At 42.5% G+C, this 23,635-nt stretch overlaps 1 long non-coding RNA gene across 1 annotated transcript in view; it reads left to right on the top strand.

Annotated features, from left to right (window-relative positions):
• Positions 1-23,635, top strand: part of LOC146601173 (uncharacterized) — a 292,354-nt gene that overhangs the window by 258,310 nt on the left and 10,409 nt on the right. The window contains exon 6 of the long non-coding RNA XR_014896706.1: positions 14,963-15,172. This is a non-coding gene — a long non-coding RNA (uncharacterized LOC146601173). The remainder of the gene's footprint in view (positions 1-14,962; positions 15,173-23,635) is intronic.

Here is a 23,635-nt window from a genome sequence, read left to right as displayed (position 1 = left end):
TGATTTTTTCCAGCTAATRGAGATTTTTCACAACCTCTAATGAGAACAATATGTGCTTTCAGATATAAAATTGTCCTTGGTCTGTGTGCACTGTGCACCCTCCTTCCATTTCCTGCCAAAAGTCACCTGGGCTGAGGGATGTTAGAAGAGCAGAGACCTGAACCTGTTTTTCCCGCAAGAATGTATGAGAAACAGATGGAGGAGTGGAACCAAAAGCTGCTTAAAAAGTAGTAGGAATGATTCACAGGAGGCATAAATCAGGTGTWTATCTTCTATTAAAGGGGATATACAATACTTGTATAGAATCTCTGTTTGGGACTTGGAAAACCTTGGAGAGTCTTGGAGACAGAAGAYGCTAAGTGCTCTTAAGTGAAAGCTGGTTTCCATCCACACAGAAAGCATCAGTTAAAGAAACTCCATACAAGGATTGGGGAGAATGGTGAAGCCCACTTTTAGGATGGGTTTATTTTTATCTTTTTTGGAAGAGTTTATGAACTCTTTTTTTAATATCTCCCACCAATGAAAGTTCAGAATGACTGAAATAGCACAGTGTGTTGGAGTGAATTTTTCCCTGGGAGACTGATTTTGTTTTATTATTGCTGAAGAGAGCAGGAATTTATTAAGCCTAGAAAAGTGGAGGAATTGGTACTTTCCTGCCAAGGTAGATGAATTCCCAAGCTGTTCAAGTCACTCCTGAGAAGTTCTTTTGCTGACTTTCCCGTATGGTGGGAAAGGCCCTATTTGGTCCATATTATCAGCTGAAAAACAAAACAACCAAACTCCGAATGGGGGAGGAGAGGGAAAACTTGCTCAAAAATATATTTAAAGACGTTAGCGTTCCTGTAGAGCAGTTTGTTTGGTGAGAAATGGATCTCTTGCTACAAGCTCCAATTTAAACTGGCTGACCCAGAAGGAAGAAAGTGCCTGGGAAAGAAGCAAAAGCAAATAAATAAAAAGTAAAAAGCAAATAAAAAAATAGGATTTGTCTTTCCCACTTTTAAAATTGTGTGGGTATGATGGGATTTTTCTGTCCTACCTCTCAGGGAGCCAAATGCTTTATGTTTGCGCATACCGTGTAGCAGAGGGCACAATGACAGTCTGTTACGTAGTGGTTTGTATTCTTCTTTCTCCCTGACTGCTGCATACTAATGATAGAAAAGTTAATTAAATCAGACAGTCAGTGTTTACCACTGGCTTAGATAAAGGAACTTTCTGAGGGTCAGTGGCCTTCGGTCAGAGAGCAGCTATGTGGACAGCTCGGTGTCTAGTCTCACTCACAGCTATGGCTCATTCCACCCCTTCCACTTTTTGCTCTTCTTCCTATTTCCTGTGCTTTCATCCTTGTCCTCCTTCTTTCRCTTTCTTGACTACCATCTCCTCCATTCAGCTGTCTGATCCTGCAGGTCCTTATGCTTACTTCCTGCAGTTTCTGCTGGAACAACTTTCATCTGTAGCAATGCTGAGGATGATAATGGAGAAGGTAGAGCAAGATAAGCAGAAACTGAACGAAATATCCCCTTCGTAACATAAAGGATTGAAGAATTTGCTCAGTTATCAAAACTGGACAGTCTTGACCTTGACTAAAACCAGAAATTTCTTSTAGATTGAAATACCTCAGACATGAGTTATCTCCTCTTTCCTCAGTAAATGGAACTTCTATTTTGTCAAAAAACTGAAGAGACTATGCAGTCATATTCAGATCTCAGGAATTTTAAAGCTTTGTTAATATCAGAGAGGATGGACTCTGTTTGGTGATGCTTGCGTTGCATTCAAGAGGTTGGCAGGTCCCCGGATACCTGCACGGGTTTTAAATGGCCTTGCCTGGATGCGGTGACAGGGGAATTGAGGCTCCCTAGGAGCTGCAGAGCCTTCTGGCTAAGTACCGCTCAGCCTCGCAGGGCCATCCACACTGACAGGGTCAGCCTCAAACCAGCTGGATCAGGCATATCTGTCTGACATGCAGTCACGCCTTTGAGCGGCAGTGATCTGCAGAGTTCACAGAGCCAAGATCTCGACAGAAAAGCTGATTAGTGTCCTACCCATTGGGGCACCTCGTTTCCCTCTTTGCAACGATGAAAGAATTACTGAGGTGGTAACAAGCAGGTGGAGAAGGGAATAACAGCCATAGTGGGGAATGGCAGCTCTGTGTTTCTCCAGAGACTAAATTTTCAATTGCAAAGAGCTGGTTAGTATACTGAAAACTTGTATAAATTAGGGACTTGGCTCTGTGTTGTTTGAAGGTACTTGAAGTCACACAATTTTGCTTGTCTGCATGAGCAGGAGGGAGGAGTTGWGAAAGGAGGACTCTGGCTTTACAGTGATTTCAGGAGATGCTGCTAGGTAACGTTACCTCTTTAGGCAGTGGGAACTGGGRGAGAAGAACAGCTCCCAGACTTACCTTCCCTCTCCAGTTCTTGTTACACCAGCAATGCTGGGTATCCCCTCTCCCAGAGGACTGTCTTGTGCAAATGCATTCAAGCACAGAGAAATTTTTCCCATCTAGTCCTTACACTGAATGCAGRTTTTGTTGGGGGGAAAGCATTGCTGCACTGCACTGCTCTTTATTGGATTTGTTCTCTGCCCAATGGATATAGCTCTGTTCCATATAAAAACCTGTTACAGAAACAAAAGGAAGTGACAGGGATTATTACTTGAGGTTTCAGTGGTCCTTCACCTCCACTCAGCTGAGCAGTGGCTAATTTACAGAATTTTTTTAGAAATTAGGAAAACTTCTACCACAATAATACACAAGCCCTTTTCAAAATATAAATGTACAGGAARGTAGGAGTATATGTGTCTGCTACCTTGTAGATGAGATGGAAAATAAGGTTGCAACATCTGCTTTGCTCAAGGATTTTTTTCCTATATTCTAAAGCCTTAAGCCAGGACAGACCTTTTTTCTCCCTTTCAGAGTGACGTAAGATGAAAGAGGGGAGCTTATAAACCAGATTCAGACTGTTTTTGTAATACAAATTCTTGAAAATGAAGAGAAGAGCATCTAAAAGTCAAATTAATTTGAAGTCAAAGAAGATTAGATAACACAAGAAGCCATTGCTGCATCTGTCATGGCAGGCAGGGGTAAAAATAACCCCCAAGGCTCTCCATTAGACATCTGTAGAAACCAAGGAAATGTTTGATATATATTTGTCCAGGTGGTCTGGAAGGTAACACCTTGGAGGAGGCCTCCTGTCCCTGTGCAACAAATCTCTTGTCCGTGGCTTGCAGAGCTACCTTATGGAAACCTTGAGCACACCTAYGTTTCGGGCAGTCTGGTGGGTGTCCTGGAAGTGCATGGCAGCGTCCACTTAAAACCACAGCAAAGATGGTGTGTCAGGACCAAGGAACGGGGCTGAAAGACAAGCATTTGCGATGGAAGAGATTCATACGCCCACTGAATGCTGCATTTCCAAGGAAATTTTCCATTAAAAAGAATCCAATCAATTTTCCATTATAAAGAATCCAGTCAATGTTTTTACTTATTGCCAGTTACCCTGTGTATTTACTGGCAGGAGCCTTGCTAAGGTGCTGCTGTAATTCTTAAGTCATTTTCAGAAGGAACATGCTTTAAGATAGATATCTGTAAGATAGACATGGGGCCAAACTGGAGTTTCGTATCTTCTTAACTCCCAGAATTAAGGGTGGATTTGTTTTGGCGTGTCTGCCCAGATTTGAACTTGTTTAGAACCCACAATGGGCTTATTCAAATAATAATAATAAAAAAAAACATCCAGGGGCCTCTTTTTGCTTGTTTTTTTGGATGTAGTCCAAAATGGCAGAGCTTTTGCAAGACCAGACTGCCTCCAAATGAGCCTGCAAGATTTCCACTGCTGGGGCTGAATGTTGGCACGGTTGTTCATGGGATGCTTGTGCTGACAGACCCAGTCCCTAGTCTGGCTCCAGACTCAGACCTGAACTGCTGATTTTTAACCTAATCTAATTGCAGACAGAAATTTGTATTTTATGCTTTTGGCCAATTTTTAACATTTTAAAATCTTACTGAGTTTTCAACAAAACTCTGCTACAGGCCTTCATTTAGCAACGATTTATAGGCATGTGTCAGAGCTGCATTGATTAATTAATTCTTTTAAGCATCCCTTTACATCCAAGTTTTGGCATTTGTACTTTCTCGTCTATGTTTATACTGAGGCACTTGTGGGAAGAATAGGGTACGAAGACGACGGCAAAATAGAAGACGGCCGCGGGGCATCGGCTCCCTTGCGCGCCTCTCCGCTTAGCCTTTCTCCCACGCGCAGTCCCCGCCGGTTTGCCCCGTTACCTCAGTATTTATGAGATAAATTTCGGTTCAGCAGCAGCCCCAACCTCCCTCGCAGCACAGAGCCCCCCTTGCTCGTCCCGTCCGAGCCCCGCGGGAAATGTCAGCGTCCTTCGCCCGCAAGGTGGATGTAAAGGAGCCTACACGGACACCTGCTCCTTTCTCACTCTTACCGTCTTTTTCCTTGTCGGACAGCTGGTACAGAGGAGGCAAAAGTCTGTAATTGTGTTCCTGGTGTTRTTAAAGGAAAAACGCACTCATAGGATGTGGAGAAAACTGCTGTCCGATGGCGGTTAACCAGGCAGTATRTTGTCCGTGAGCTGAAGCACCTTTCCATACAGGCAAATACCTTCTGGGTAAATAATGCGTTTTTTGTAAGTTGCTATTACGTGTTCCTAAAACTCTTGACAGAGACGCTATTGTTCCAGGAATTAGTCAAGACACATAATCAAGGGTAGTTCTTCTAGGAGTGATTTATGGGCAAAAGAACCACCACTGGCAGCCTTTGGGTGAAGAGAAGAGGTCTGGATATGTACAGAAAGTTATTCACTTAGTGTTGCTGTGGTCTTTCATTAACGCTTTGTGTGTGGTATTTTGTTGCATGTAACATTTCTTTTTCTAGGTTAGAAAAACCTAGGTTTTCTAGGTTAGAAAAACCTTATGTCCAACATAGACATCAAGATGGTTTTGCCAGTAAAATCAAGCATAGTCGCAGTATTAGGAATGATTCTAGACTTAGTTAAATTTTGTTGTAGTAGTTCTTGCTTACTGCRGTACACATCTGTGACTACTACACGCCACAGAGGGCAAACAACAAGAGTGGCTTTTCCTTAAAGCGAGCATGGAGAGACTCCCATAGGAAATGTTTTTGTTTTGTTTTTTTGGACAAGTGTGTGGCATAGGAAGGGAATATGTGGGAGAATGATAACAAGAGAGAGCATGTCTGTGAGAGAGATAAGATTGAAAAGGGGCTGGTAAGCAAAAGCGCTCAAAGTTGAGTCCATGTCTGCAAAACTGTGCAGCCTTTAGAAAAGCTGTGTAACTGGGTACTGAGCTCCTGGAAAATCTAGCCCTCAAATTATTAAAATGGAAATATAGGCTCAGTTTTAAAAATCCCTTAATAACAATTCTCCTTTCTCTGTGTTAAAAGGTTGAAAAGAAATACAGCCTTCCTGGCTACATTTTTTTTTTTCTGTTTTACAAAGAAACAATATGTCCAGCCCTGCTTTTCCAGTGATTTATACATAAGCCCTGCCTTGCCCATTCCCCCCAAAACATCTTACTATCTCTGATGGCAAAGGAGTTCTTTAAACGTTCTGACTTTATAATCTTCGTCCCCAACCAGAATCGGTGACTATGGCTGGCTGAATGACCAGCTGGCTTTTAAACTACAATGTATATAAATATTTGTGTGTTTGTGCAAATACATGTGTGTGTGTATACTATTGAACGACAGGCAGGCTAGATCAAAAAGAGACATTTACCAGGTATTAGTAATTGCAGTGCTGGCAGAGGTTAATCACAGAAAGCAGAGCAGAATGGTTGATGCCTTTCCAATTATAAGATATAAGTGTGTGTGTATATGTATGTATATATATGGGTGTAATATATATTGTAAAAATATGTGTATGTTTATATAAGATATATAATATGTATGTGTGTGTACAAAATACATGTATGTGTATATACATATATATGTATATCTTTTATAATTGGGAAGACATCAACCATTCCGCTCTGCTTTCTGTGATTAACCTCTATTAGCATTGCAATTACAAATGCTTGGTAAATGTCTCCCTTTGATCTAGCCTGCCTGTCACTCAATACTCTCTTAAATGCCAGCTTTCCTCTCTCTTTCTTGACGTTTGCCATTGTCTTCCTTGTGAATGCCTTCCTTGCTGTTCTCAAAAGCTGGCCAAAAAGCACTGGGAAGGTAGACTGTAGTATCAAGTACCACGCTTGAGGCTCAGAGGCAGCTGCCATGTTCTAAAAGGTCTCTTTATTCTTTGCAGCCACAGCTTTGCAATCGCCCAAATAACAAATATTCACTTCCCTCCCCTTTATCTTTCAGAGAAAAAAAATCCCCCAGAATAACAATAAGTTCTTCCCTCTTTCCAGCCTAGCCCAGTGTACATTAATACACCTTGTAATTGCTTGTCTCTGTTGGTTTTAGTCCTTTGCCCTTTTTTCTCCTTCTTTTTGTACTTCAGCTTCAKCATTGATCCTATTCACTCTATTCCCAGTGCTGAAACCTAATTCCCAAATGCAAGCAAAAAATACTCGGCCATTCATGACAAACTGAATGGCTCAATTTAAAGGGAAGATAGCACCTCATCTACTGTTACTATTCACTACAATAATCTCCATCACTCGTTCACTGGAGAAACCAGCACGTCTTGGGTTCAAGTGCAGACTATGCTGATGATGTGTGGCTTGAAAGGAGTAGAAGGAGCATTGCATGTGCCGGGGGGTCACCTTTCTGCCTTTGAAGGCTGTTATGTATTCACAACAATATAATGGTCAACRCTGTTAAAAGCCCGGGAATGCTATTCTGTTCATCCCTGCCCTGGCATGGTCCCAAGCAACTTGCAGCCACATGCCAAGAAATAAGTCAAGAAGGCTAAAATAGGGCCAGATCCTCAGGGTAAACACTTCTGATACAGGATCATGAAGATTTGCCAACGCAAACTTCAGCATTTTGGCAAATGCTCCCCAAGGWCAGCCTCTCTGGACGGCTGGGAGACTGACCTGCGCAAAGAAGCCCCAGGCTGGCCATGGTGGTGCCTGGCTGGTGTTCCCGCGGCGGATTCCTTGCTAGCAGACGCAGAGCGAGCTGCTACACACAAGCACATGTTTTTTTGATCTGCTTCTGAGCAGCAGAGCTCACAGGGTGCCAGTGTTTCCCAGGATGATCAAAACTTCTTTGTCAATATTTGCTGTTGTTGGGTAACTGAGTTTCCGACAAAGATGTTCACAGGAAAAAAACCCAAGCTCCTTGCATACTGTTTTTTAAACTTTTCAGGAGGTAGATGAAAACCTCAGAAAGTTTTCTCTGCAAACTGAAAAAAATATTTTTATTGGTAGCTTTTGTCCAAAAGGATCTGATTCTGGCATTTCTCCTCTGAAAATGGTTTCCTTCTGGCATATTTTAACTGAATATTTTTAGTCAATGATAGCATTCTTCCACTTTTTCTTCCTAACAAAAGTTAAAGTATTCCAGTTTTTAATGTATCATTTATACAGCTACATAATCCAAACAGTTGCTAATACAACATTTTGTTTTTGTTTTTCCCTGCTAGCCTCATTAGCTATAACATCGTGGACTATAAATCTCAAATCTGCCTGTCAGTTATGTGATCATAACTCCCGACAAAATGAATGCAATGACGGTTGTTGCAAAGAACGATGAAACGAGGGGGTCCCAGAGCAGAAATGAAGGCTAAGGCAGACGGAGGCCGCCTGCGCGGACGCCTGGCTCCGCCGGCCTCGGCCTCGCCGCCCCTTCGGGAAGCAGCGCCCGAGCCGCCGCCGGCCGCAGCATCCTGCAGGCGTGAGCAGAGCTTTGAGAGCCCCTATTACGGCATTACCACTCTGCAGCCTGGCAGCAGAAACTCATTTTTTTAATTTTTTTTTTTTTTTAATTCTGTCACTCTCCAGACTTCACCAAGGGCCATTTTTCAGTTCTTGGCTCTCTGTGCGAGAAAAACAGTTTAGAAAGASTTTGAACTCTTAACTCCTCGCCGAATGTGATCAGGGAATCCTGGAGGGGACTGATGGTCAAACCACCAGTTAGAGGAGGAAAACGGTAATTTGAAGGTCTGCTTGCCCTGGAGGTGTCTTGTCGGGCTTGGCTTTGCCTGGGTTAAACACAGYGTAGAAACGGTCTGACGGTCACCAGCCAAAACGAAGAAATGATACTCTATGAGAAAAATGTATAAACATATGTTAACTAAACTTTTTTAAAGATCCGGGAATTTGACTTTCGGGTTATAACTAGTTCTTGTTTTCTATAAGTCAGTATTATCCTCTACATCTCAGCACAATTATTCTCTATTTTGTGTAATTCAGACGGTCATCTGAAATGTCAGCCAAGTAGGAGCAGGAGAATAGACGTCACCACTGCAATCCTTATTTTTTTGGTTAAAAATCAGGTCTGGATGCCAAATCACAAAATTATAATATGCTATTCAAAAATCACTGCTTTCTTTTTATTGTTTCCTGTTTTCAAGCTCGTAGGATACCTGGATGCTCGTCACGTTTGCAAACATTTTTCTGTGATTGTGAGGGCTGGAAATGTATTTGCATATTTATTKCATATTTATTGCATATTTATTGCAACCATAGCTAAGATTTTTAACCAATCATGTGCCTCTGTCAGGTCAGATATATGTACAACAGCAGCTATTGGGAGTCATAATAAAATCCTGAAACATAACGTCATTGATATATTAAAGGCTAACAGAAGGATTAACATTTTAATTTTTGGTTACTACAAAACCCATTTTTTCTTGAAAACCTCATTTTTTCCCCCTTAATTCTGAACTGAGGTTAAATTAATGTAGCCCTTTTGAAAACGGCTGACTTGCCGTTCCTATCTAAAGAAGCTGAGGCTGTGAGCCAAACCATTTATACTGTATTACAGAAGATACTCCTCAACGCTAAGCCCTATTTCATGTTGCAGCTCTGTGAAAAAGGGGAGGAGAAAGGTTGCATTTTGAAGGAAATGACCAAATTTCTTTTGATCTGTTTTTAAGACTACAGAGCTTGRTTTAAAGGCCATCCTCAGGCACTGCAGACATGACCAATGAAATACTGCTTCAAAGGGTATAAAAGATAAAATTATAGTGTTGCTTCATCTCTCTGTACACTGAGTTATGCAGGAATGGTTTGCTAAAACTCGCTTTATGTCAGCTTTAAATTAAAAATTAATGCAAAGAACTGACTATTCAGCAAGATAATTGAGGAATTTCTTTGGGATAGTTCCTGTGTATGTTGTGCTTTCTCTTGAGCTCTTTTTGAACTTTAGGCAGGGTTTTAGAAAATTCTTCAATGCTGAGACAAAAAAGCCTGGAGTGACTCTTTTTCCTAGTCCACGGGGCCAGTTTCAAGGCCCACACGTAATGCATATTACAGCTGCTGCACTGAGCCCATTGCCTTGTGGTGGAAGTTATGCCTATCTTTTAGGAAGAGATTCAGCTTCACGGGGAGGATCCAACTGATGCAGATTGCAAAGCATCCCTTATGATCTCTTCTCAGTTGCTTATATACGGAGCACTTCATATCCAGCCAGACTGGCTATTTGAGCATTAAGATGCATTATCATTGTACCTAAATAAAGGTGTTGGTGTTACAGGGCTGCTAAGCTACCAAGGCTTCCTCCTTCACAAAGGAGAAAGTTATTGCAGCAGAAAAATTCTACTAACCTGAATATTAAAGTAGAGTTGTGCATAAAAGCATTAGGAGGAATTCCTGTAATTTATAAAGAAACTCCTCTAGCAACGCTGTGGCTTGTAGGATACTTGGATGATCRTCATGTTTGCAAACATTTACAGAATGTCACAGAATTCTCCACATGGCCACCATCGATTTTGTCTCATAACATCAGGAAATCTCTAGCCTTAGAAATCCTTGTATGTTGTCTTCTATAGTGGATTAAACATGGGTTAGAACAGCTGCTCTGACAACTTTGGTTAGAGCAAATTCTGGTACCTCGCATTTACAAAATCTTTCCTATTATGTTGCCATCCATTTCTTCACAGTGGTTAGGTCTAATAACCCCTCATATGCAGCATTCATTAGGCCCCAAGGAGCTGCTGCAAGCGGGTTAACACACTGTGCCTTTTATAGAGCGAAAGGTAGGGGCTCAGCTGGTGTGTACYGAATTAGAAACAATTAGAAATGATTTGACCGAAGTCAGCAGAGCTACCTTGACTTACCACATACGAAAACCCGGTGTCGATTGTGCCGCACTTGTAGTTAACAGGGCTCAACTGCTGATTATGACTCATGTGCAGACTGGGAAAACGGGGAATTTCCAAACAACATCCTTTTTGTGTTGCAAGCAGGTCAAATGCTGTCTTATTTTTACGATCCAACTGGGGACGGAGCGTAGGAACACACAAAAGCCCTCAGAAAGAGTTACTGTTGAGGTTGTATTTTCATGCCCGCGCTGTTGAACTCTACCTTTGAAAGACGAAAGAGCGGGCGATGTCCTAACATGCCGCTGTTGCTTAACGATTGTCTTGTCGGGCTGAAGAGGGCGGAGTGGTGAGTTGCTTAACAGTTCTACATTTTCCCATGGTATAATACTGGTGATACGGTTAGCTATAATTAAAGGGTTATATAAATAAGCCATTGGGAAACAAATTAATTTATTTCCTTGGTGGGGCTGGTTATGTAATTTGGGGCTTAGACGTTCATCTGCTTTCTCTTTGAAGCACACAGACCCCCCCAAACCTAGCCCTCCCCTCCAATTGTTTTAAAATAATTTCAAACCATGTCAAAAGAATGCAGATGTTAAATGTGCTGCAGCTTGAACTTCCTTGAAGCAGCAATGCCTTTAATGAGAAAAAGCTGGAAAGCAGAGTGAGACCTGGCTTGTAAACCAGTTTTATGGTATGTTTATTACTTTATCAGAGAAGGCCTTCACATAGAGCGGAGTATCATATGACAAGTCAGAGTTGTCTGTGCCAGGAGGCCACATACATATATATATATGTGTATATATATGTGTGTATATGTATGTATATGTACGCATACACACACACACACACACACATGTATACACACACGTGTGCATATCTCTGTGTGTGTGTGTGTGTGTATGTATATACGTGTATATACTCAAAATTGGCATCCCCTGATCCTCTTTGGCTTTGCAGGCAGTGGACGAGGCAGTGGCCCAGATCTCATTTTACTGATTTCTTGGTACTTGGCCTTTCTCTATTTACTTAAGATCTGGCCCAATCCTGTGGAAGGTGAGGAAGGCTGGTACTTACATCAGTCAGAGCACTTACTCTTCTCCAAGGAGATAATAAGATGTCTAGCTTAAAAAAGCAAAATATAATACTAAGTTTTCCTCTCATGAGCTCTCATCCATGTTTCTTTTATGAGCTTGTAAGTAACGTCTTTCAACTATATACCAATCTGTGAACACATTTTTATTTAATTGTGTAATTTTTTTTTGCATTCTATTTCCTAGAAATGTAAAGCCTTAAGCATGAGAAATTTAAAAACAAATGCCAAAAGATTAATCTTACACGCACGACTATAGTACAGAAAACAAACAACTTTCAGGTACATTACTAAAGGCTATATTAGTTTCCTATAATTGAACCACTCTGGTTTCACAAGAAAAAAAAATGAAGAAAAAGTAGCATTAGTATTTCTTGACATGAAGTCCGTGGTTGCACTCGAGACCACTCTGGGCCTCAGCTGTGAGATTCAAACAAGCTTCAGACAGCCAAAGGGAAGCACACTTCTGTGATATTTCTAGTGTTGAATGAAAAGAAACAAAAGCATGAGATTAGTTGTGGATCGTGCTAGCCACACCTTTTCCTCCTCAGACACATACACCATGTGTCAAAAGATCTCAGGCCTAATCTCTTGGACTTGAGATTTGTGGAGGAGTGTACTGATGAAGGGGGAAAGGTGGTGTTGGTTTCTCTTAATTTTATAAGGTTTTAAGATTTCCTGGTTTCATGATAATTCCAGATCTCAGCTGGCTATAGCAATTCCCTTTTAAGTTTTTGCTTAATGCAGTGCAGTGCTTCACAGCATGTGCTGTGAGCAGCAACCAAAACTGCTGATCGTGTTTGTCTTRCGCTACAGGGAAGCCACTGATCAAAGCAATGTATGTTTTAATCAAAACTCTTCCCAAAGTGGCAGCTTCCACTGCCAGCAAGCTGCCAGTATGCCTCTATCTGCCGCTGCCAGTATGCCTCTGCTAACACCATAGAAAAAATATTAAAAAAAACCTCTTCCAGTCCTCACAATTAGCAATTGTCTGGAAGCYAGTTTGAAGCCACCCAGTAGAGCTTCCCATCACCGAAGTAGATATCAAGTTGAAATCTGAGATAAAGTTAACTGGGGCCCAGAGTACGTTTATCTCTCTCTGGTAGATTTTGAAGGGACTGCAAGTAGRTATTTGCTCTTAGGGTGTCTGTTATTTTAGTGTTTGGAAGATTAATGACTTTAATTTTTGAATCCTAATCACAGACTGCGAAGAAGACATGGAAATTATTGTAAATGACTAGGAGCGCGTTGGGTTGGGCTCTCCTGTGGGCGGTTGGTTCAGTGTTGCAGGAGTTGCCTCTGGTCTGCGGGCAGCTCTGGCTTAGGCACTGTGCAGGTGGGATAAGAGGTGCGGAAGATCAGCCCTCGTTTCTCCTGTGACTTGGCGTTGCAGCCAGCGCACAACCATGGCGTCTGAGTTTGCCAGTGTCCAGAGGTTGCCCTGCGGCTAAAGGTGCGACCAGAGGAAGCAGGTTGCATCTCTCCTCAGTGGCGAGCGACCCAGCAGGCAGCGCGGTAGCGAGGGGCTCTCTGAGCCACACGGCCACGTGCTCTGCTCCCGTGCTCATGTCCCCGGCCCACGCGGTTCTCCTGAGCCCTTCCCATCCTACCAAGCCTTGTGTCTCCCCAGACCTGCCCCTCCAGGTCCCGGCGCAGTCGGCACTCTCCGACCACGAGGTCGGCACAGCAGGCAGCAGTGCCGGCCAGCTGCTCTCAGCAGCGGAGATTTTTGGCACGTTCATCCCAGCCCCCTCCCGAGGTAGAGCCTTAGCAGCCCGGTTGTTCCCCTGTTTGGGCTCCCAGTGATATATTGGGACTATGCAGAAAATTGGCAGAAAGTCAGGAGTGGGATAAGAGTAATGAGAAGTGTTTAGGCGCTTGAGGGGATCAGGCTGGGACTTGGAAGACCAGAAAAGGTGGTTTTCTATAAAACTTACAAGTAAATTTAGACAAATTGCTCTAAACTTTCTGTCCTTGATGCTGGAAATTGTCGAAACATCTGCATTAATCCGTTCATCTTCAAGAAACTTAACTTTAATCATACTTAACTTCAGYCATGTACTTGTGTCCCAATTATGCTAATAGCACTCAAGCACACACTTGAGCGTTTCGCTGGCGAATGTTGTTTTTCTGAACGGCGGCTGCTGGGTCTGCCATTTCCAGGGATGCRGTATTTCCCCTCGAGGAGAAGAGCAGTCCCTGAAGAGGGAGCAGGAACTGCAGGACTGTTTATGTTCGTTAAACCTTGCTTGGTACTTTTGAGAAACAGGCCTTCTGCTGAGATCCAAAGGACCCTCTTTTCCTCTTCTTTTCTTTTTGAAAGATGTCATGTACAGAAAACAATTTTTAAATAAACCCTGATTTTTTTTTTTAAAGCTTTTATGATTGGGCAAAAGACTGTGGATCTTCAGTTGCAAAAATGAAGTGATGTTTAAGTTACTGCTGCAAGAAAAAAAAACTGTCCCAAAATATCAATCTTTTGCCGTTTATTTGTATTCTTGAAACTTAAAATAACTTTAGTGTTTTTATTGAAAAATCTGGAAGCTTACTGTTCTTTGTCTGRGACCTTATAGGTCAGGTTTCAGCACAGACTGAGTCTTACTACTGGCTTTTGAACCTCTCAAGATACTGCTGTGTTTAGACTCCGCATGACTCCTCTCTTGAAAGAAGAATAACGTTATAACTCATACCTGTGRTGTGTTTTTCCATTTTTTTACTGAGAATCTGCTTGCAAGAGAAGGGCCAAAAATACTYTGAGCAAAGTTCTATTAGTTTACATAGCTGATTAAAATTCTAGGTTCTGTTTCTTTGCTGAAACAGTATCCACCACAACAGTCCACCTAATCCATAGGGTGAATGACCCTTTTGGCAGCCATATTGTTAAAACGGAGCCTCACACTGAGGTGAGAAAATAAACTGGAGACCCTTTGAGGAAAGTTTTTGAAGATTGCGTGCAAACTTAATAACTTTATTATTTCTTGCTGCAGCTGACTTGGGCTCAAGTTTTATGTCTGTTGAAACAACAGCAGCAGCAAGTGAGCTGCTGCTGCTTCCGTGCCGTCTCGCGCAAGCAGCCTGCTGGGCAGCGAACGGCCGCGTGGGCTCTTGGCAATTCCTAATGAGGGATGAACTTTTGATCTTCTGACCTTTGAAAGGGGGCGGTTTTCAAATTCAGAGCGAATATTGCACACCTATTAGCCACAAGCAGATGTGGCAGGGACACAGATGAGCCGTTGCATTCCYGGGACGTAATTATCAAGTGCGTCTCACTGTGCAGGTGGCAGGCGACGCGAGAAGATGCGCCCTCAGGAGATGGCAGCCGTGCAGGATGGGTGGCTGTGATCAGCAGCGAGCACTGTGCACTCCTCTGTGGGGCACAGGAAAGGCAAAACTGAAACAAGGCGAAAAGAAGCARCTACTTATTCAAGTTGTCTGACAAGAGCTACTTTTAATGCACAGCACAGCAGGGGACCACTGAGCACTGATTATTGTAAAGTCTTCTGCTTCCTAAAATGCTTGGTATTCCTTAACATGTATTGATGGCACTGAATTGTTGTCCTGCTTTGTAGCAGCAAAAAGGAAACAGACTGAATGTTGCTGGACTTGGTCATTTGAACATCCTCCTTTTTAAGCAGCCCACTCCCCTTTCTGATTAGGATAATGTTTTACTTTCAGATGTTGCATCAGTGCAAGTCCAGAAACAAATGACACTAGCTATGGATTCGCATCAGCCTCAGTAGGATCCACGTGGAGTCGGCTGTGAGCCAGTTGTGACCACCATGGTTGCAAGACCTTGCGTGAGTGGGAAGTGGACTCTGTACAAGGAGATCTGCACAATGCAAATGTTGTCCTGATATGCCACGATTGAAAAGATCTCAGCACCTAGTGAGTATTGTAGTGAAGACCTGACAGAAGTTGCCATATACTATAGCTGACGTATCCTCCTGAGGCAGGATTAAGTAAGAGACTGGGACCCAAGCTGTCAGTGGTTCTGAATGCCTTAATGTTTTGAAATCAATTTGCCGTGTCTACTGAGCCACAAAAAGCTGAAACARCTTTTTGTCTTTATTTACTTGAGTAAATTATGGGTCTTCTCACTTTATTTACTTGCGTCTTTATTTACTTGTGCCTTCAGTTCCACCTAACCKCACTGGTTTTGGGCTAAGGGGTGCCTAGAAAATATAAAAGCATTAAAAAAATATTAAATATTTGTTATTTCTACAGCAAGCCTATTTTCAAGTGACAGTTTTAAATATCTGTTCTGCTTTACTCTCCCCTAAATTTGCAGCAGAATTCCACACCAATTAAAACACTGATTTATTTAAAATGTAACTAATAAGCTGTCTTTGTCCTCTCTCTCATACTAGAAAATCCCACCTGATCCCTAATTAACAAATTGATTTATTAAAAGTGTAACTAATGACCTCCCTTTGTCCTTTTCTTTGAGCTATAGAATCCCACCTGATCCCAAATCATCACATTGATCTATTTAAATTAATACATGCATTGCATRTTTTCTTTGTTTTCCCTTCACAGCATGCCTCAGGCATATGTTCCAAGTCAAGTGCTGAAGCTCTGATTTTACCACTCATAGAGCAAATACTTTAAGAAAAAAAAATACAGGTTTAAAATGCCAGATTGTACCCTTATGTTTTTAATTATTCGAGTGTTCCTACTATTCAGGTTGATAGGAAGTCATGGATAGTAGCTTACAAGATGAACCTTGCAGATACTATTCCTACAAATTACTTAAGCACATACTTGTCTTCTAACCCACCGGCATGAGAGAGTCTCTGCAGGTCACTGTTGCTTAGCATGTGCTTTGCTAAGTAAGCAGTGCCCTGGAGAGAAACCCGTTACGTCCAGTGATGTTTCTGTTGCACGCAGAACGGGCATCCAAGCAGCATCAGCCAAAAACAGGGGCAGAGCAGGGCTTGCATGTCAGTGCTGATTCGCCATGGGCTGAATCTCTTGCAAACACCTTGCAGCAAGTCTAGCACAATTTGGAAGTGTGTGTGTGTGTGTAACAAGAGCTCGCAAATACCATGCATCAACAAGATCTGACCTTGGACTTACACTGATTTGAATATATCTGCAGGCAGCATGAGCCCAYTGCATCGTAATATGTAAACACTGAGGTAGCCTTAGCCCTTTTCCCCATGGTGTTCTGCAAAAAACAAGCAGTAGGGTCGGTCCCTACAGGCAACGCCTCCAGAGAAAGGGCCTGAAAAATAATGGGCTGTTTTAGAAGATGCAAGACACAAAGACATAGTCTCTGGCAATGAAAACAAGTAGTCACGGGTTACATGAATTTCCTTTGAGTACTGTGCTGCAGTGAGAAGGGCAGAGCACTAGCCCAGCATAGTGTACCAGCCCCAGGGCATCTTTGCAGCAAGGGGCAAGTAGCAGGGCCCCATCACTTGCTGATAGCTGCTCCAGTATGCACCTCCTTTTCCCTGCGACCTTGCTTTTCAGCATTACCTGGTCTCTGTGCAAGAAAAAGGAAGATTAGGCTGAACTGAAAAGTAAAGAAAGACAGCCCATACCTTCCCTCAGAAATCTCAGCACTGTGTTGCCAAGACCTTTCCTGACGGGGCTCCCTCTCTCCCCGTCTTGATTCACCAGTGCTAAGGGGRTGCTTGTTCCTTCCCTGACAGACCTTGCCCCCAAGACAGACAAGACCCYCAGGTGAGCACTAGTAACTCTATGAGCTCTTGGACCTCTTTCTGACTAGCCTGATGTAGGTCCACCACAGCAATGATAGGCAAAGCACACACCCTTYAGAGGGAGCTGAACGGGCTCCATCACCTTTGCAAGGGAAAAATTCATAGTGGTGTCTGAGAAAAAAGGGACCTGAGGTGTCTGCCTCCCTTTCAGGAGGGCTCTCCAAACAAATTTTGTAGGACTGTGTTAAAATTCATGGTGCTCTATCCTTCACTGAGAAAGGCTATTGATTCTTCTGGGGCATTAATAATCTCCAAGTCCCTGATTCAGGTTTCTAGATCAAAGCATTAGTATGTATGTCTGGCTCCGTGACTTAATTGAATGGTAAACCCTTTATTTCACTTGGCCAACCTCACCTCTGCCTACTATCCTATTGGTAAGATCTACTGGCCTGCTGCATAACTCCCTTTCCATCTTGTAGACCCTTGCAGATTTATTTCTTTAACATTTCTAGTTATACTCCTGTAAACAGTTGTATCTCTTCCCACCCGCAGCAGGAAAAAAAATTAACACAATTTAGATACAAATTAATGAAAAGAGAAACAAATGAGCTGGAAAGTCTGTTTTCATCTTATTTGCCACACTGCTTAGCATAGAATTAAAATGAGGTGCCTCACCTGCTCTAAATTAAGTGTGCAAAACAGTGGCATCCAGCTGTTTAATCTTTACAATGTAGTTTTCATAAACCTTATTAAAATGATGTCTTGTACATCATAAATCAGATGAGAGAGAAAACTGCAGTTCCCCTTTCCATATAGAGAATTTAGGCACCTGTCACATCATGCGTCTTTTGCTGCTAGGGCTTACCCCCCCCCTCCAGTGTCTCGGGGTGTACTCCTCAAGTCTCCCAGGTAGCTCTTCTGGCTTGTTGCTTTTTCTATGGAAAAAGAGGTGGAACAAGCGCTGCCTTTTTGGTACATACTAACCCAGTGGTTAGCAAACCCCAGAGCTGTGGATCGTTGCTGCGGGGGTCCAACCCCACATCTCATACCAGGTCATGGCTGGGCGAGGATCTGTTCCAGGTCCCTCCAACCTGTTCTGCAGGAAGAAGTGCACAGTGCCAAAGAGCAATCACGGGTGAGGAGGGATGCTGTTTGGGGAAGGAGGCCCAGGAGACACCTTGTTTTGGTTCCTTCTCTCACACTCTTTCTGTGTTTTGTCTGAAGATGGTTATGTTTGCAATTCATAACCTTTTTCTGGAGAAAGAGCTTTTCCCCTCCAAGGGGCCAGAGTCATTGCCCAACCCCCAGCCCCTCATGGTGAATCCCCCCCCCCGCCCCCATCCTGCTGTACAGCCTGGAAACTTCAAGAAGAACAGTGCAGGTGCCACTTGCAAGAAATACTTTCATATAGCCAACAAGAGCCCTCTCAGATGCTTGAAATTTCGTCTCAACTTGTTTTGCTGGGTGTGGGATACTTGTGTCTGTCGTGTTGAACAAAGGAAAAATTGCTGTTGAGTAAAAAAAAAAAAAACTCTGAAAAGCATGAAAGAGACAACTTCTATGAAAATTTTCATCTGTTTCCCCCCCACACCAGCTCCCATCAAAAACATTTTGACCAGTCTCACTATATTCATTTCACAGAAACAAACTACACAGAAAACGTAARAGTAAACACGTCTCCCAAGCCAGTCAATCTGGTTATTATCTTATTAATCTTAATTGACATTTCCTTGTTTGTCTCTCTCATTCTTCCTTTCTGTAGCTTTGCATAGGCCTTTTTCTATGTTCCAGGTGATAAATCTGGAGAAGGGCCCTGTTTACTATCTATCTGACTAACCACATCATAGTAAAAGATTGCTGTGGGATTATTTAATAATATAATATCAAAGAGAAAGTGTCCAAAGGAAACCATAAGTAATAAACCCATGGATTTATTTTTACCTTTGTTTCTAGCAGCTCAGCTCCAAGAATACCATGTCTTTATCAGCTGATAAGTTCTTTACAACTGATCTCTTGTCTCAGCAATGGTCAGGATCTGATGCTTTGTCAGAAGGTACGTCCCTGCCCAATTGATAACATATATCTAGGTGATACTGTGAATCTCAGCAGGGCAAAAGATGTCTTTCTTCCCATTGCAGTGGTTTACAGCCCAAAACTGTTCTTTTTGCTCTGTTTGCTTAGAGTTGGACAACTTTCAAGGTTAACTTTTCTACATGAAAAAATTGCTTATTATCAAAACTGAGTTTTAACACATTTTCTGGTTTTACATGAAAATTGGAAATAAAATCTTCATTCAGAGTTCATTTTAGTTTAAAAATGATTCTTAATACCTAAACTGTAACTTTATCCAATGGACCAAACCTCTCTGCAGATTTTCACAGGAAAGACAGTATTTCAGAGTTTAAATACGGTACATATTTCAGCTTTTATTGTTGGTTCAGCCTCCCTAGAAAAAAATATTCACAATAAAAACATTAACAGTAAAAAAAAAAAAAATTCTCAACCAGCCTTATTTCACCCCAACAATACCACAACAACGCTGCACAAAAGGCACAAATATATTCCCAGTCCTCAAAGCTTACTCACTGAGAGACAGAGAGACTAGAACTCCTGAGACTGAAATTGCTCAAAGACCAATTTCAGATGTCTCAAAGACAAATGTCAGAGACATKTGGAAGAGGGAGTTCACCTACGCTGAACAGATCCTTTATGTTACCACATCAGCAATGTTGAAAGYATGTAGGCAAAACTGCTCTTAGCACGTTAGTAACACCTGGAAGTGGTGAGAAGCCTTGTCTGTTAGGCAGGTTACCTTTCTGGGCTCCCCCACGTTGTTTAACCAGGTAGTGTGTTGTTCTTGTCTCCAAAGAGGCTTTATTCCCCTGCTAACACTTTCTTGGAGCTCAGTGAAATTTTGGGGGAATTTGGGGAAACTAACTCTCATTTAATAATTCATGTTGTTCCAAACAACTACGCTTGAATACCATGGACAAAAATAAGTTTCACACACCTACTGGAAGCAGRGATAGAGAAATGCTGTTTGTTCTGATAGGAGGAGTAATTTATGCATCTTCGAAGGCTCCATGCTTGCTTGCCTCTTTTATATGAACCATCTATGCTTAGAAAGAGGTGTGTCAAAGCTGAAGAAGCTACCTTTGGAAAACTAACCACAAGGTTTGCTCGGTTACAATTTATTTGGATGGTTAACCTTTGTGATCTCTGTTCAAGGATTGCCTTCAAGGTTGACTTTCTCTTTCACATTTATTTCTTTGACTGCACAGATATTGGCATGAGCTTCCGTCTCTGTGGTATTTGAATGATTAACACCATTCATAGCAAGTATTTTCATTTTCTACATGGGGAGTAGACCACAGTAATCTGGATACCTTGCCCAAGGTTGGTCAGAATATGTATGGTGCAGCCAAGAGCTGAGCTCTTAATTTATTAAGAGTGCATTTTCTAGTAAAATATCTTCCTGTAGTGGCAAGGTAATGGAAGAGAGAAGTCTTTACTATTGTATGATTAAAAGATATGTTTTAGAAAATTACTAGAAAACAGTAAATATATGTGCAGTAACCTTTATTTTCCGTGCTTATAACCACCAGGACTGTAGATACACAATACCTATATCTGCATTACTTCTTTGGCATAACGGTTCATAGAATCACAGGATAGYTGAGGTTGACAGGCACCTCTGGAGATCATCTGATCCAACTCTCTTGCTCAAGCTGCCCAGGACTGTGTCCAGATAGGTTTTTGAATACCTCTGAGGATGGCAACTCCACAAACTCTCTGGGCAACCTGCTCCAGTGTTCAACCACCCTCACAGTAAAGAAGGATTTTCTTGTGTTCAGATGGAATTTCCTGTATTTCGGTTTGTGCCCATTACCTCTTGTCCTGTCACTGGACACCRCTGAGAAGAGTCTGGCTCCATCTTCTTTATACYCTCCTTTCAAATGTTTATATGTGTTGATAATATTCCCAGTCTTTTCTTCTCCAGGCTAAACTGTCCCAGCTCTTTCAGTTTCATATGAGAAATGCTCCAGTCATCTTTGTAGCCCTTCATTGTAGTCGCTCTGCTAAGTCCATTTCTTTCTGGCACAGGGGAGCCCAGAGTTGTAGACATCCCTCCAGATGTGGCATCCCCAGTGTTAAGGAAAATGGAAGATCTGATGTGATCCTGTTACTATTAATTAAAAAAACAAACAAACAAATAAAAACAAACAAACAAAAAAACCCTTGACCTGCTGGCAATGCTCTTCCTAATGCAGCCAAGCACACCACTGGCCTTTTTTGCTGCACACTGCTGGTTTGTGGTCAACTAGTTGTCCACCAGAACTCCCAGATCCTTTGCTGCAGAGAAGAAGGTCCACTTCTCTGAAGCTTATCCAGCTGGTCAGCCCCCAACCTGTACTGGCGTAGGGTGTATCCCTCCCAAGGGCAGGACTTTGCACTTCCCTTTGTTGAAGTTGAATGTCATGAGGGTCTCATCTCTCCAGCCTGTTGAGGTCCCTCTTGGCCCTCTTGCGGATGGTTCAGCGTGGTGAGATAAAGTTCTAGACCACTTCATTCATCAGCCTTGACATTGGGCCTTCCACCTCAGCAAGCAAACCACCCCCCACAAGCTTTATAGCTGAACCCARGAAAGCTGGTTTATTTCATGGGAAGTAAAGATTAGTTTTAATGGGGCCTAACCCCCTCARTTATTCGACAAGGAGTGAATCATGTCTCTCTCCAGGGAATCACAAGCACATTACCTTGTGGTAAATGTATTTTGGCTTACATCTGATGTTTCTTACCAGCAAAAAAGGATATGACAGAGTAYGACATAGAACTGCTCTAGTTCACTTGTCCTTGAGGACCATTAAAGACGAAATAGGGAAACTTGTGTTTCTACCAGCAGGACAGCTTCATAAGCAGAGGGTAGAAACTATTTCCGCCATACTTTCTTCTCTTGTTTTGAACAGAGCTCTGGCAAAGGAGTGAATTTGCCCTGGAACAGTTAAAAGAAAACCAAGAACCCAGGAAGTCTGCTCCACAGGCATTTTCCTTTTGATGTGCAGATGACTGATAATATCACCATAGCAGTTGTTATCTCAAATGTCTGCCTCCCAGCAAATTAAAAGCAAAGAAAAGCCAAAATATTTGAAGAGATGAATATAGAAAGCATTTGCTGGTTATTTACTGGCCCTGAATAGTTTGCTGTCAGAGGCAAAATGAAGCCTGTTTGAAAGAAAATCACAGAATTGTCAACTTTGCAACTCATATGTGTAGAGTGCTGAAGAACAGCATTGCCAGGACTGAAGCGAAAAGGGTTTGCTTTAACTAGGATCTGAAATATCCTTTGTGAATGATCTGCTTGAGSCTCACTACCAGGGAGCAGCAGGAGAGAGGCTGGGCTGCCCCATGACAGGGGCCAAGCTGGGACCCAAAGAGGTCCCCAGCGCAGGCAGTATCTGAGCACAGCAGTCCAGGACAAAGCAGGTTCAGGGTCTGGCTGKGGAGAGCCAAAAATAAGTCTACAGCAGGGGTCTGAAGCTCATGCAAGAAACAGGGTTGCAGGCARCACCCTTAGAGCATGGACCAGGGGATGCCCATGGGCTTGGGGCTTAGCTGAAATGAAGTCATGGGCTCTGGATGTGCTGCAGGGCTCAGCTGAGGCTGCTCAGGGCAGTGAGGGTCTATTAGCACCTTCATTCTCCTCTTGTGCAGTTCCCAAGAGGGTTGCATCCATTTCTTCAAGTCTTCTGAGTTTGAGTAGGCTCATTGCTGGGCTGTAGGACATGCTCCTTTGATGCAAAGTCTCTGGACAGGAGGATACCTCTTGGACAGATTCCTCCCAACTAGCTCCCACAGTGGCAAGTTGGTTTTGTTATGGGAGCCATATAGCTRGGGGTTGTACTCTATAGTACTAAAATATATACATCATGGTGTCCGTTGCAGGATGGAGCTAATACACCTGTGAGGTTTGTGTGCTGGCACTGACTTGTACCTGCATAACTTGGAGGGCAGGTAGAGGAGCTTGGGTCTGTCTGCATCTGTGCTTTTAGAAGAAGGTCATCTTTTCTGATGAGCAGGGGGAGAACGGTGGGGAGAAAAGGTTTCATGCTTCTTCCTGTCAGGTCAGCAGGCTTCTGATGTAACATGTCAGCTCATGGAGAACGTTTTTCACYTAGTAATTAGAGTACATCCAGCCTGCACCCGTTTGTTGGTTGCAGCCACAGATGCTCGGCATGTCCATTCCATGAAAATTGTAAARAAACACTTTAAAAAGCTTTCTGGAGCAGATTTCAGTCAAAGCCATGGAATGCTCTTGTCAGAGGTGGCAGAGAAGGAATTAAATAGTGACTAGTGATAGCTGAGCTGTTAGAGGAGAGCTGGGAGAYTGAGGGTTATTATTTTTAGTGGCCTAAGACTATGCTGACCTCCACAAGAGAATACCCACATATTTGTAGGAGTTTCCCATTCTAGACCATATCATAGCTCTATAAAACTCTACCTTTATGAAAAATTACTCCCTGTTGAATTGTCCATTTAAATTGTGTCCATATGTAACAACCCTGATTTTTGCATATTTCTGACAACTCTGGAAGTAAAATTACCACAGAAGTCTGCAGAATTTTACCAGGAAGGTGGTACCACTAACCATAAAACTTGTATTGAAAATCCATCTGTCCTATCA

The sequence above is a fragment of the Rhea americana genome, unplaced genomic scaffold (assembly GCF_003343005.1).
Source record: "Rhea americana isolate MKP2758 unplaced genomic scaffold, rheAme1 scaffold_109, whole genome shotgun sequence".
Lineage (NCBI taxonomy): Eukaryota > Metazoa > Chordata > Aves > Rheiformes > Rheidae > Rhea > Rhea americana.
This window is presented reverse-complemented; position numbering and strand designations above follow the sequence as displayed.